Source organism: Diceros bicornis, chromosome 5, assembly GCF_020826845.1.
Source record: "Diceros bicornis minor isolate mBicDic1 chromosome 5, mDicBic1.mat.cur, whole genome shotgun sequence".
In the NCBI taxonomy this organism is placed as follows: Eukaryota; Metazoa; Chordata; class Mammalia; order Perissodactyla; family Rhinocerotidae; genus Diceros; species Diceros bicornis.
Genome location: NC_080744.1, coordinates 15,174,389 through 15,189,252, shown reverse-complemented (window position 1 = coordinate 15,189,252; position 14,864 = coordinate 15,174,389). Strand labels below are relative to the sequence as shown.

The 14,864-nt window shown below is 41.5% G+C and overlaps 1 long non-coding RNA gene across 2 annotated transcripts in view; it reads right to left on the bottom strand.

The window, feature by feature from the left end:
- Positions 1-2,818: 2,818 nt before the first annotated feature.
- The window catches only part of LOC131405685 (uncharacterized), a 105,419-nt gene continuing 93,373 nt past the window's right edge, over positions 2,819-14,864 (bottom strand). For both annotated transcript variants that reach the window (XR_009220012.1, XR_009220011.1), the window contains 3 exons: positions 5,391-5,553; positions 3,276-3,450; positions 2,819-3,173 (listed from right to left, as the gene is read on the bottom strand). This is a non-coding gene — a long non-coding RNA (uncharacterized LOC131405685). The remainder of the gene's footprint in view (positions 3,174-3,275; positions 3,451-5,390; positions 5,554-14,864) is intronic.

The window sequence follows — 14,864 nt, the reverse complement described above, 5'->3', positions numbered from 1 at the left end:
CACCCTTACCTCTCTCCTACCCCAGTGACTAGCCTGTTCCAGACCAGCCTCGGTGCTGAGCTCTTGACCACTCCTGTGTGAGATGTCCTGACACAAATGTGCAGAGCCAGAGGCTGTATTGCAGTATGAATGCTTCCTTCAGCGCCCAGCACTGGGTGTAGGTTTGATACTGAAATGTATGGAGCCAGAAGCTATTCTATGGAAAACTCTTCTGAATTTTACAGCTCATGTAAGAAAAAAAAACCTGATAGTTTTCCCAGATGTGACAACAGTCTTAAACGTTTACATGGCATCATCAATAATTGTTGTGATGCTGAAAGAAACCTTTCTAAACTATTAATTTTCAAAAGTTTAAACAACTATGCTAGAGAAAAGAGTGAATTACCTTTCTATTTACTCTATGGAAAGTGATAATACAGGATCATTGTCATATGAATTGGTGATTAAAAACTATAAAGTCAAAAATTTAGGGGAAAAGTATTTTAGAGGTATTTAAAGGAGTTAATTTTTTTAAATCATGTGACTTTCTAGATTTTGTGATGTTTGTGGTATCTGTCAACTTTTAAAAATTTGTAATTATTGTCCTTTCTTTTTTCAAACTAAATAAATACTTGTTTTTGTACCTTATTTTGTATTTATAATTTGTGTTCTTTTTCTTAAAATGGCCCCCACTCTTGTGTGAACATCAAGGTCCCGTCCAAACCTGGATTCATCCCTGCATGGGGGAAATGCCAGAATGGGAAGCACAACTGAGTCAGCACCAATCAAAGTGAAGAATTTCTACAGCCCACAGCAGGTGGGAAGGGGAGTGGACAAAGGATCTAGAATGTCCCTTGAGGGAAACAGCCGTGAACTTGATAAATTCCAGAAATGAAAAGCAAATGCCGCTGGCAGTTCTCGACACATTCCTGGAATTCTCCTCACTGACAAGTCAGGTTCATTTGGGGAGAAATGGCTCCTCTTCCTTTGCTCAGCGCTCAAGTCATCTTCAGATTCCCTCCTTGTCCTCCCTCCTCACCCCACACAATTAAAATTAACTGCATGATCTCCTCTATTCCCATCTTTATAACCAACACCTATAGTCTAACGGCTTTCAACTCTCCCTCTCCAGGACTCACCTCTTCCTCAAGCTTCATACCCAAAGGGAACTCTTCTGAGCATTTTCCCAGCTCCCAGTGACCACTCTAGCTGCCTCCCTGGCAGCAATTCTGTATAATGTGCTCCTGCCTCTCGGCCGTAGTTCACTGGGTCAAGGGCGGTCGTCTGATCCAGGATGGGTCAATCAGAGTCTCTTTTTATATAAATTTGAAATTGGGAGAGAGAAAGGGCAAAGATCAACTGGCTTTCCTTCTTCAGAGAGCTGGACGTGTAAGGGGAAGTTTGAGCTGTGGGGTGAGCCTCTCCCATAGCAGAGAATCAGAAGCCAGTGTGCAGGGAAAGAGAAGAAGGAGACCATGGTGCACAAGGAGAGGCAGAGACGAACCACAACGAGAACGGTCACCCCGCTTTCCAGGTCTTTGTGTCAGAACTTCCCCAGGACCCCTCTGACAGGACACCTCTGTATTCCCATAACAAATTTCTCCTTTTAGCTTAAGTTAGCGTGAACTGATTTCTGATACTTGTGACCAGAAAGATACTTCTAACTAACTGTTAGATATCGCCACCAGGTCGTATCACAAACTCCGATTAATTAACCCAAAAGCATTAGCAAAGATAATTCTGTTTTCCACAGAGGGGAAATTCTGCTATTAGAACTCATTTGAGGGCATCTGAGAATATTTTTCTATGTAAAATTTTTGGAGCTCACTTCAATTTGATTCCAGAAAACTTTATTGTTAAATATCAGCTCAGCCCCATTACAGTCGTCTGGATCACAGTCCAGCTGTTTCTTTATGGTTACATAACTTCATGTAAATTGGATTTCCCTGTAGGAGATTGAGATTATTCCAACTTTTCCTGGAGTAATAGAATGAGCTGCAAATTGATAAAAATTATCCTTATGAGATTTACCAATAATAATTACAGGAAATATCTTTTAACATGTCATATTATATTGGAATACATGCAAATAAGCCCTTATTTAAATTTTTAAAGAGGTACCTTTACCTAATGATGTAACAATATAGTATTGTTTTGATAACCATGATTTTCTAAAATGACTGTACAACTGCACCTTAAACAACTTAAGAATATAAAGAAAAATAGATTCTCAAAGTGTAAAATGTGCGGTAGAGCAGTTAATTGCAAAAGTTTTCAGGAAAGGGAAACTTAAAACTTTCTTTACAAGATACATGTGCTAGAATACTTACTGCAGCATTATCTAAAAATTGGAAATAACCTAAATGTCCAGCAATCGGATGTTGGTTAAATAAATTACAGGATTCTATGTAGCTATTTAAAATGATGAGGTAGGTTTATAATTGTTGATACAGAAATATATTCAGTGAGGGGAAAAAAACAGGTTACAAAGCAGCAGGTTTCAATCCCATTTTGTTTCGTTTTTACAACGCACACTTATTACCTTCATAGCTAGAACCAATAGTAATATTATTTTCATTTTGAAAACTCTCTTTACTCCTGAAGGGTAGAATTAAAGAGATTTGATGTAGAAAGGACAGTGGAGGCTTCCATAATCCAACTCTAATCTAACTTCCCTAATCCACTACCTGCCTCCTACCGCCAGTGCTGGAATCCCTTCTGGAGGTTTCTGACAGTCACACGGACTTAATTAATAGGGAACTCACTCCTTTCCAAGTATTACAAGATAATTCTGAAGATAGCGGAATTCCATTTAGGACAGGAATAGAGTTTGGAGAAATATAGACTACTCGGGGGCACTAGGGTATGGTGAGAACCCAAGAGCATAATGTATACCAATGATCAAGTGCTCCGTATGAGACAAGAAGAATAATTTGTGCTCTTCCCAAAAGGAGAGATTTCCAGAGAAAGATGAGGAGAAAGGGCATTTAGCAAGATGGAGAGAAGCTGGGACCACTGCAGCCATCTCTGACATAGGCTGGGGGAGGTCTTTCTACCTAGTGCGCCATGGAACTCTTCTTGGTTTTTCTTCCCATGATGTTCACAGCTCCTTGTCTCCTCTGCTCTGCTTTCTCCCACTGTGACTTTTCTGTGAAAATCAAAGTTGGGGTGAATTTTACATCTGCACTGATGTGCTGCAAAACAGACATAGCACAACTGAAAGCAGGCATGTAGGGTCAGCATTAACCACAAGAAAAGCATTTGCCAAACTCTTGGCCACAGCTCGGGACTTGTACCTGATGAAAACAGAAGGATGAGGGTAAATCCATCTCACTTAGATTTCCACAAGCAGAGGCCCCGGGTGACACCTGGGTCACACAAGGCAGATCCTCCCATTGTTTCACAGCTCAACTTCCACCTCATGGCAACTCAAAATCTGCTTCTGTATGTCTCCATTCCTTTGGTCCTACTCTGTAACAACACAGAGTCAGTTTAATCCCCGCTCCAAATGAAAGCTAAAGGAAAGATGATACCCTTGTAATATTAAACCGAAGTAATTTTCATTCCCTGTAAGTGATGTTGTCCTCTGACTCCTCACTCATTGAGTCAATGGGTTTCACTACTTCAGGAGAAGGCTGAATACCTAACTAGAACAAAGTCATTACTCAGCTTAGAGTGTCAAACTAAATTTCTTGAGTTCATAGCAGGATAATTCCAGGCTTTGTTAAGAGAAAAAAGAGTTTTGCCTAAACTGTACAAGTTTTCGTTTTCAACATTTAAAGAGCACAGAGCTTTACTAGAACACTTTGGTCTTCATGTTGGTGTGCATGGACCCTTATAGGACGTGAACACTTTCTAAGGGGTGCTTGGTCACTGGGAATTTTAAGGAAACAGCTTTCGAATCTGTCAACTTCCACGTGTACTCTTTCCTAAAATTAACCTGCCTTTAGAATTTGCTGATTAACTGCCTTTTCAAATTGTTCTCCTCCTTTACAAAAGAAAATCATACCTCTCACCATCCAGAATCCTAAAATAAATAGTGCATTGCCCCAGGGTGCAAAAACCTCTGGGTCACCAAATGACTGGACAGTTGGAGAATGCACGCCCCTGAGGGAAGGTTCTTTGAGAGCAGCGCCAGGTGAGGTCACAGGAATACTGAGGGCCACGGGGCCTTATTTCATCCAGGCTGCAGTCCTGCGCAGCTCAGTGCCGCCTCTATTCATCTTTGTTTCTACATATTACAATTCAGAAGTGATGTGGCTTCCATGAGGACTTAGACTGAATCGTTGACTTAAACTGAGAAATAAAATCATGACTTGTCTCAACAAAAAGCATGGCTGATTTGGCTGATTGGTTGGACAACAAAACTGACTGCCAGTTAGGTTCTGTGAGAACATTCTCCATATATTGATTGAGCAAAATCTAATGTTCTGAGGTTTAAACAAAAATATATTTAGAGTATATATACAATAAAAAATACACCAGAGATTACATCTTTTGCAACCATGAAACTTATGATTACAAATTTAGATGTCAACCTAAAAACATGCAAGTTTTTCAGAATTCTTTTAGAGAGTATGAGAGGAAAAAGCTAAAAACTGGTGTACAGAGGCAGGATAGGACAGAGAGGCATTTTGGGTTAGACATGAAGGTGAAGGAAGAAGGAGAGAAGAGGTGAAGGGCAAGAGGTCAGATGTGAATGTGGGAGCTCCTCCCACCCCACCCTGGGGCAAACTTAAAGATCTAAGAGCCAGTGGGGGGTAGGGAGGACTAGGAATGAACAGATAAATTTGGGAGAATCCTGCACACAGGGACTTGTTTTTTGCCTCCCAGGAAATAGTAGCTCAAGCACCTTAGCCCACAACATGAAGTAACCACAGGGCAGTGGAAACGGTGGCAAAATATTACTAGGTAGAGAAAGCATTGAGACCACCAGACCTGACTCCCTGTGGGGGTCGTGTGGTATGGAAGAAATTCACAAAGTCCCACATGACCCATTGAGGGCTATACATGGTGACTGAGAGTTAGGAATGGCCTGATCTTTAGGGAAAGATGACTGAACTCCAAGGGCCCAGACCTACTCCCTTCCCCCATCTCCTCCTGTGCCCTGATGTCATCCAAAGAAAAGAAAGGACAGTGGACACTGCAAGAATCCCTGAAGGAGGTAGTTTTAAACCAGCCAGAGGACTCCTACCCTGCATCTGTGAGTCGTCAGATAATTTGGATGTGCAACAGCTTTCTCACCAAAGTCATATACAGAGTCATTAGGTCTCAGAGCTTGAAGGAACTTAAAAGATTGTTTGTCCCTTGGCTCTCACTCAACAAATATGGAAACTGAAGCCCAGGGCCATAAAGTGAGCTGGTCTTTGTTTGGGAACTAGCGTCTGGAGTGGTGATTCCCACTGACTCACCTTAAGACTGGGTCTGTGGTAGCGCCTTACGGTACCAGCCTTCTAACGCTTTCAGAACGTAAATTCTCCCCACTCGGTTTGGATGCTCTGCAGTATGCTCGGAATACCTTTAGGGTGAGCTGTCGATGCCTCCAGAGGATCCAGGAACACTTGACATTTTACACTGGTTAACTGTACATGAAAATAACAACAGTGAAACGAAAGGAAACATTGGTGTTAGAAATCATGAAAACACTTTATGGCAGGGCTGCCCAATAGAACCTCCTGCAATTTTGGAAATGCTCTACAACGGCACTGTCCAATATTGTGGCCACTAGCTATTGAGGACATTAAGCACTAGAACTGTGGCTAGTATGACTCAGGAGCTGAATTTTTAATTTTAGTTAATTTTAATTAATTTTAACATATTTAAATAATCACACGTGACTAGTGGACACTACTGGACAGTATAGCTCTATACTGTTCACAAAAATGAGGTTCCTCTTCTCTTTCGTCACAATTGTCAGGAAATAGGTTGAAACTGATCATTTTTGGCCTACATACCCATATTTTCCTCAGATCTTTTATCTCCCAATTCTTAAGGAGACAATCTTTTATATTGTGCCAAAACAGTAGTCGTTCTCTAGAAGACCAAATGTGTTCCTTTGATGGATGAAGGTTGAGAATTGATCTTAGTCTCTGGACCAAGACTTATTGGTATTGTTTATTTATTTAATTTTTTATTTAGTTTTGTTGTGCATGTGATTTTCAAGATTAAATTCAGTCCAGTAGTCACATTATCAGCTTTAATAGCTCTAACTTCTAAGTAATTTTTCCCTAATTTCCCTCCATTTTCAAATGATGTCTGGTCTTTAGTTCTACTGTATTCATTATCTATTGCTGCATGACAAATTATTCCAAAACTTAGTGGCTTAAAACATCAACATTTTCATTATCACACAGTTTCTGGGTGTCGGGAATCAAGACACAGCTTAGCTGGGTCCCCTGGTTCAGAGTCTCTCATGAGGCTGCAGTCAACGTGTCAGCAGGGACTGGGACTGCAGGCATTCCAAGGCTCGACGGGGGTAGGATCTGCTTCCCAGCTCCCTCCTAGGGCTGCTGGCAGTCCTCAGGTCTTGGCTGACTGTTGACTACAGGCATTAGTTCCTTTACAGTGCTACTCACAACATGGCAGCTGGCTGGTGCCAGGTGGCTGCTCTCAGTTCCTCGCCACATGGGCCTCCTCTACACAGAGCAGCTCATAAGATGGTATCTTGCTTCATCAGAGAGAAAGCAAGAAACGCCAAGGAGAGAATGTGAGCAAAGAGCCCGGTCTTTGTAATCCAATCTCAAAAGTGAAATTAGATTGGGAATCTAATCCCGTCACTTTTTCTGTATTTTATTTGTTGGAAGCAAGTCATTAGGTGAGGGGACTAGACAGGGATCATGGAGGATCATTTGAGAAGCTGCTCTCCACACCTACTCTAAAGAAGGCTCTTTTCCTGGCTGGTCTAGCCCATCTAGAATCTTAGCTTCAGAGTCAGCTCTACCCAGGGTCAGCATGCAGGTGAGCCCAGTGTCACCCAACTAGAGAGTGGAAGAGCTAGAACTAGAATCCAAGTCTCCTAAATTCCTGATCAGTCCTCTGTTTTCTATCGTATGTGATGCTTGTTAAGGACTCCAGCGCAGGCACATGGAGCCCCACAATGCCAAGCGAAAGCACTCTGACTTCAAAAAACAGCACTGAAGTCTTTGAGCAGGAGAGTGCCGTGACAGAAGTGATTTTAAAGAAAGATTAGAGTGATGACTGTCAAATGGATTGGAGAGGGAAAGACTGGAAATTACATTAATTCCTATTTATTTACAATTAGCATATTTATGGTCTACACTCTTGTATTTTATTATTGTAAAGACATCGAATGTGTTTTCAAAAGTCTAATAAATGGTCTTTGAAAGAATTATTTGGGCCAAAAATATACCAAGTAAAATACTACACTGGAAAGTCTATGACCCAATTTTAAAGCACACAATGTTTTCACATGTATACATTGAAATCAACTCTAAAAGTTATTTTCAGTGAATTTCCAGAGATGACTTTTTCTATTAACATAGGAACCTCATGGGAGAATGAGGACTTGGAAACTCGGAGAAGATATTGTAGTCTGTAAGATGTTTTAAAGTAATGCCAGGCTAAGTCTCCACCTCCAGCCATAATAACACACAAACTTACATTTAAACGAGTAGGATGGTGTGGCAAAGTCTTCTAGTGAACCATCAATATTCACCCTCGCCTTCTTCCTTTAGTAGTAAAATTTCTGAGGTTTATCTGGGCACATTGCCTAGTTAAGACTACATTTCCCAGCCTCCCTTACAGTTGAGTGCAGCCATTAAGCCTAAGTTCTGGCCAATGGGATATGAGTGGAAGTGAGGTAAGTCATTCCTAGCTACGTCCTTAATGGGAAAGGTATGTGCTCCCTGACTACTCCCTTTCTGACTTGTTGGTATGCAGATGTGATGACAGAAGCTGGGAGTAGTCAGAGATGAAAGCACCCATTAACATCCTTGGATTATCTACCTCTGGAAATTTCCATGATAGTTATAAACTTTTTCTGGCATAAGACACTGAGTTTTGGAGTCTCTAAATTAGAGCAGTTTATAATGTAACTTAACTACTACAGTAATATAGCCATCTTTCCTTTCTCTTGGTTCTCTACCCAAAGAAATACTAGACAGGTGACTAGGCAAAAGCGATATGGAAAAGGGATGTATTGGGCCATATTAAAGTCTTGTTATCCTCTCCTCCTTACCTGTGAAGCTACCGGGATCATAATGGCAGCAGCAAACTTCTAATTTTTCCTGCTATTTGGCTTTATTCCCCCCTCCTTATTTGTCAATAATTAGAGAGGCAATAGTGTCATAAGCTCAGACTTGCTATTGAGCCAAGGGTGATTTTAAGTTTCCCTCTCTCAGGTCTGACCAGGGTCAGGGACTAGAAATCTATTCAGTTTTGTACTGATAAATGTTTAACCACTGGCTCTCTAGGGGAAAACCAGCCCTGATTGGTAGGGTTTGCCAATTTCCGTGGAGTAAATACTCCCACCATGGCCAATTTCAAGGCAACAATATGATGTCATTGAACATACAGTCAGGAAGAAATGTTCACAATTGCACAACTGAACCTTGCAAGCTAATACCAGCTGGCTCCAGAACACTGGGCCTCAGCCCAGGATGGCTTCGGATTTCCTTTCTTGGTTACACTCTGGAGAAGGATACTAAATTTACAGTGATGTGCAGCAGGAACAGTAAAGACAGTGTTGGGGTGGCTCTGATGGTCTCTGAACTGCAGCTGGGGCCTCACCTTCATTGGATCTATGATGTTCCCACAGTAACATTTCTTTTGGTTCAAGTCAATGGTGGTAAACTTGACTGCACATTGGCAACCCCGGGGGAGTTTTAAAAACTAGCAATGCCTGGGTTCCAGCCCCTGGGATTCTGATTCAAGTGCTCTGGGCTGGGAATGTTAAAAGCAGACAGTAATGTGCAGCCAAGGTTGACAGCCACTGGTTTAAAGTAATAGATCTCTTATTTATGTGACAGAGGGTTGGTATTAGTATTTTTGCTTTCAGTGTAAAGAGGAGAAGCCAACCTACATGTCCTGGCAAAAGGGGAAGAAGTCAATGGCAGGGCCAGGACAATTACCTTAGTGAAAGGGAAGGCTGGGGGGAAGAGGTCTGTGCTCTGCCTCCTTTGTGGGTCCTGGAAAGAACCCTAAATATTGCTTTTTGGAACCCTTAAAAAACACTAATGATTATTCCTTTTTCATTAGGAATTTAACAAGCATAGGAGATGCTGAAATCCTAGGAATCGGTTATAGATCATTTAATCACCTCTGCTATGTTTTGAGTCTATACAAACTGGTATTATTCATTGTGAAATCTAGTTCAATTTCTTTCCAACCATATTAGGTTTGCATTTATTCTTAGAAACAGATGCTAAATTTACTGTTATTCAAAAATCAGCAGACAACTAGGTCGTGTTGTTTTCAACCATTAAGTTAACCTCTGAAGTAAGTTGTGATTAGAATTTTATGGATTGATAAAATTGCTAGTTTACTAATGAATCATTTTCATGCAGTATTATTTTAAACAATAATCCATAAGTCTATTTATAAACACACAGACGATATAAACAAGATGATAAAGATTTGTTGAGCCCAGCATATGGTCAGTAGAGGGGCAGCATGAGATGGAGGATGAACACAGGAGCAGGAAGCCTGGGTACTAAGCTTGACACTGTGCAAATCTGATGCAATGTCCTAATCCATAAAAATGAGGGCACAGGACAGGGTGACTTTGGCCCCTTCAACTCTAAAATTTTGATAAGGTGTCCTGAGACTGGAACTATCAGTGATGTCAATGAACCAGATAGGTGCTTTCCCCTAGGAAAGACATTGACAGACTCGGAGAATGAGTGTATATTTCCAGGTTATTTTTTTCTGAGTTTATATTCCTTCTAAATCATATGTTGCAAATAAATTTCATCTCCAGGTACAGTCCCATTTGACTAGTAGAGGCCTCCCAAAGCACTGTCTTGAGGAGGTTTCTGAAGCCAGGTGCAAGCTTGGTGGAGTGAAGAGTGCCAGGACTGATGAGTGCTGATTGTCTTGGGTCCGAAAGGGGAGAAATAGCAGCACACGTGCTGCATGTCACATCCCCGTTCCCAGCCTTTTCATTTAGACCAGTGTTTCCTTCATCTCCCATTAGGCACCTCTGAAGTGAAATGAATTTTGGGACTCTGTATTCCACCACTTTCCACCAGGAAAATTTAGTCCATTGTCAAAATGGTAATGGATCTGAAGGTAATTCAAACAAAACATTTAGCTATTGAGTCTTTGACAAGCAGCTTCAATTTAAGTTACATCTTTTTTTTTTTTTTAAAGATTTTATTTATTTATTTTTTCCCCTCAAAGCCCCAGTAGATAGTTGTATGTCACAGCTGCACATCCTTCTAGTTGCTGTATGTGGGACGCAGCCTCAGCATGGCCAGAGAAGTGGTGTGTCGGTGTGCGCCCGGGATCCCGGGCCCGGGCCGCCAGCAGCGGAGCGCGAGCACTTAACCGCTAAGCCACGGGGCCGGCCCAAGTTACATCTTTATAATGATCAAGCAACCATCAGTTGATTCCCTTAAACAACTAATATATTAGAGAAAAAAAAACATTTGTTATTTCATATTGTTTTGGCTAAAACAGAAAATGCTTTTTGATTCTTTTGCTTGTAAGCCAGTCCCATTAGACACAGTCTAAAAGATAACAGAAATCGTGACCATCCTTCTCTTCCCCCTCCGTAGGTCTGGATGGCTGCGGTTTTCTCTGTAGGCTGTGTGACACCACCGCATGATCTGAAAACTAATTAACTACTTTAAAAGTTAATCCAGCATAGACTTTGAAGCAGAAGCAATTCCATCCCTAATAGTTGCTTGGCAGATTGATTCTTCCTCCTGGCTCTTGAAACTGTATGTAGTAATTGCCCCAGAATTTAAAAATTATCTGTGGAATTCCTTGTTCCACATTTAGGGTACAAACAGCTAATGACTTTCGCATTTTGCATTGGGGCTGGGGGGTGAGCAGCGCCTTGAGAATAACTGTACGATTAAGGTGTCTCTTCTCACTGTAAAGATCTGAAAAATCCTTATTTGACCAGATTGTAAAACTGAGTTTCAAAACTAGTACATTGATAATGTGTTTGAATGTGCGTTTGTGTTACTACTCAAGGGTGGGGGGGGCAGGGAGTCGTCTGCCCGCCACAAGACATGCCAACAGTCGAGAGGCAACGTGGTAGCAGAGAAAGGACTTTATTATAGCTTGCTAGCAAGGGGGAAGACGGCAGACTAATGTCTGAAAGAACTATCTTATAGAACAAAGACTACAGGCGAGTTATATAGGGGGCTGGTCTCCAGGTGGGGGAGGCAGCTGGTCTTAGTTCCTGATAGTCTTTTGTTTTACTGGATATGCATCAGAGACTGAAGCAACACCGGATACCCTGGTCTTTCAGTTGTCAATGCTGATGGCTATTAACATAGACTCTCTGCATAGGGGTCATCACATTCCTAAGGAACTCAAGAGAACAAAGTTATCAACTTATAGCAACTGAGAGGGGCCATAAAATCTACAGAGCATGTCTGGGTTAGGTCATCAGAGGTCATTCAAAGCTACAATATGGTTTCTTTTCTACAATATGCCTTCCCTTATGTCAGCTTTGTGTTGAGCTGGTATCACTTGTAGAGAGGAACCTTTACAGGGTAGGTCATCTCAGAGTGGATGCTCTTGCTCTTAGTTCTGGTTACACATTTGCCTATTTTCATGTTGGTTTTGGGGTGGCTGTTACGGTTTGCAAAACAGTGTTGTGACTATTGTCTTCCAAGCAACAACTTAGCTTGTAAATTAACCACTCATTTTCTTGATCAAAAGATTTTACTTTTGGGGCTGGCCTGGTGGTGTAGTGGTTAAGTTTGCGCTCTCTGCTTTGGCGGCCTGAGGTTTACAGTTTCGGATTCCAGGTGCGGACCTATGCACCGCTCATCAAGCCATGCTGTGGCGGCATCCCATATACAAAATAGAGGAAGACTGGTGCAGATGTTAGCTCAGAGACCATCTTCCTCAGACAAAAAGAGAAAGATTGGCAACAGATGTTAGCTCAGGGCCAATCTTCCTCACCAAAAAAAAAAAAAAAGATTTTACTTTTATACTGTTCTCCTATGCCTTCAATTTATGCCTGCTACCTCGATTTGATCATTAGACTATGTTCTGCACACTATCCTTCCTCAGCTTGCTAAATTCCCTGCGATTGAGGGGGTGGGTCAGGCCCTCCTCCAATTTCTTTCATCTTCTCCAACTTTACAGTCCCATGCAGCACTTGACACACAAAGAAGCGCTCACTGAACAGTCTGTGAATTGACTATCATGGTGGTTGTGTTTAGTTTATGTGGGGGATCAGAATTGGCCACCTCAAAATATGTCTCTTTCCTCGATTATTTTCAAGAACAAAAGACTCTAAAAGAAACTTTGACCTCCCCTCCCCCCAACTGCCTAAAAGAATTTAAGATAGAAGGCCTGTCCCCAGGACAGGCCATCACCATACATAACTCTGGGTATTGATAGACTGGGAGAGCCCTTGGTAAGCCCATTCTTATCAAAGTTCTGTTTACCAAACATTTGCTTTTCCGTTTCCATGTGACTTGTCTTCCTCTCCTTTGAAGTCTCAAGCCACTACCCCCAACACCCTCCTTTGTCTTTAGCTGAAGATGGTATTTAAGATGAGAGCCTCTGCCATTTTGGTGAGTTTTGCTCAGTTTTCCTGAGTCTCTCTCATGTATACATGTTATAAACCTTTGTTTGATTTTCTCCTGTTATTCTGTCTCACATTAATTTAATTCATAGCCAGAAGGACCCAGAGGGTAGAGGATTTGTCTTCTTCCCCTACAGTTATATTAGTTATTATACTCCCCCCCTCTTCAAAAACGGGGGATGGTTCATTTGGGGTTTTCAATTATCATCAGTTAGCTGTCAATCAATATTAATGCTTAAATTGTCAAGCAGACTTCAATATCTTAATGGTTTGAAATATCTAAAAGTAACTGAACTAATAAATTATTCTCAAACCAGAGATGAGTCTCCAGCGAGGGGATAATTAAAGGAATCAGTAAAAAAGAATTTATTATTTACTTATGGTAAGAAGAAAACAGAAAACTGAGGCCTTGCTATCCAGTTGGTTGCAGTTTGGTTGGAGGAGGCAAGACTAATGTGCACAAGACCACATGCACAACGTGGTTGTGAGGGCTTTGCTTACTAAGTCCTAATAGTGCTCTGTAAGTTAGAGGGGGGCATGATCCCAGAGGACTGGTGAATGAGCGAAGGCTTCAGAGGGAGGTGAATCGAGTCAGGTGTTAAAGGAGAAGAAAGTTTGGAAAGGCGGAAGGGAGAAGGGCAGGCATTCCCAGTGAGGCATCAACAGGAGCAAATGCATGGAGAGTAAGCAGTGTGGTCAACGAGGTAGCCAGCCTGTCTACAACAAGGGGTTGGAAAACCATGGAAATTATGTAAACTTGATAGGAAGGGGTCCAATGACAGCGGGTGTTTAAAGTTACACTGAGAGCTTGTGATTAATATAATCGAAAATAAGGAGCCACTGAAGGATTTTGACTTAGGGAGTGACATTACAAAATGGTGTTTTCAGACTCTACTTCTGGCAGTGATATATAGGATGAAGTAAGACTAGGAACAAGACAGCTGAACTGGCTTAGCAGTAAGGCAAAATAGGACATTCTGGCTATGATGGGGGCTGTGGACAGAGGCAAAAGCTATTTCAAAAGAAAATTCAACCAGTCTTGGTGTCTGCCTAGATGTGGGATAAGGATGGAGTAAGTCAAGGGTAAATTTGAAGGTGGGTGAATACGGGTCAAGGGGGATCAATGACAAAACCAGGGAAGTTGAGGAAGGAATTGTGTCTTTGAATGTGTGGAATTTGAAATGACAATGAGCATTGTAAGGAGGTAACAATGTAGGAGGCTGATTTGAGGAAGTAATGACACCTTGTTTCAAAACCTGAGTCTAAGACATTTAGCTTCACTAACAAGAAGAGTACGTGACTCACAGGGCTATGGAGCTGGCTAATTAACCGTGGTAAGAATATGAAAGTGTTTCATAAAGTGATCTACAAATGCATGCCTTTGGCATTTTACTACGTGTACATCTCCTCCCCAGCTGCATATGATGCTGAAGAAGATGTACAACTTCTGCTCATAAATTTCACTCTGGTATGTTTTGAGATATATCGCTTCTGATGGCAGGAAGACTGGTGGGAGGCCTTAGCAGTGAAAACAGGTAGGCGAGGAAGATGAGGATCCGGCCCAGGGTAGTGACAGCCCAAGCAGAACTAAGCAGACTCATATGCTTTTTAGGAGGAAGAAATGACAGAACTTAATGATTGACTGTGTCGACAGAAAATAACCAATAACCATTCTATAGATAAGAGAAATAAAGTGAGTTTTAGTTGAGCCAGAGTGAGGATTATAACCCAGGAAGGCCTTAAAAACCATTCTGGAGAAGCATGGTTTTCAGTACAGTCTCAACCTTTTTAGAACAAAGAACATACATTGAACATGCCCAGGATACATATTCATCAAAATTTTAAAGAGGTATTCGGTTGCAAATTAGCAGGTCAACATGATCAGGATGTCTGGAAAGGGACTAATCTGGGGGCGTTACCAACAGGGCATAGGAGGGGAAGTATTCATTCTTATCTTAAAAGAGTGCATTCTTTACTTTAATGGTTAAGCAGATGTACAATGTATGTTTGATAGGCCATAAGCCAGGCTTTTTAGTTCAAGCTGAATCAGTTTTGAACCCAAATAGTTACCTTATACACCTCAATATGTGAGAATCTCTTGTCAGTTGGAAGTGGGAAGTGAGTCAGAGGGAGATTCTAGGATGACGTCTAG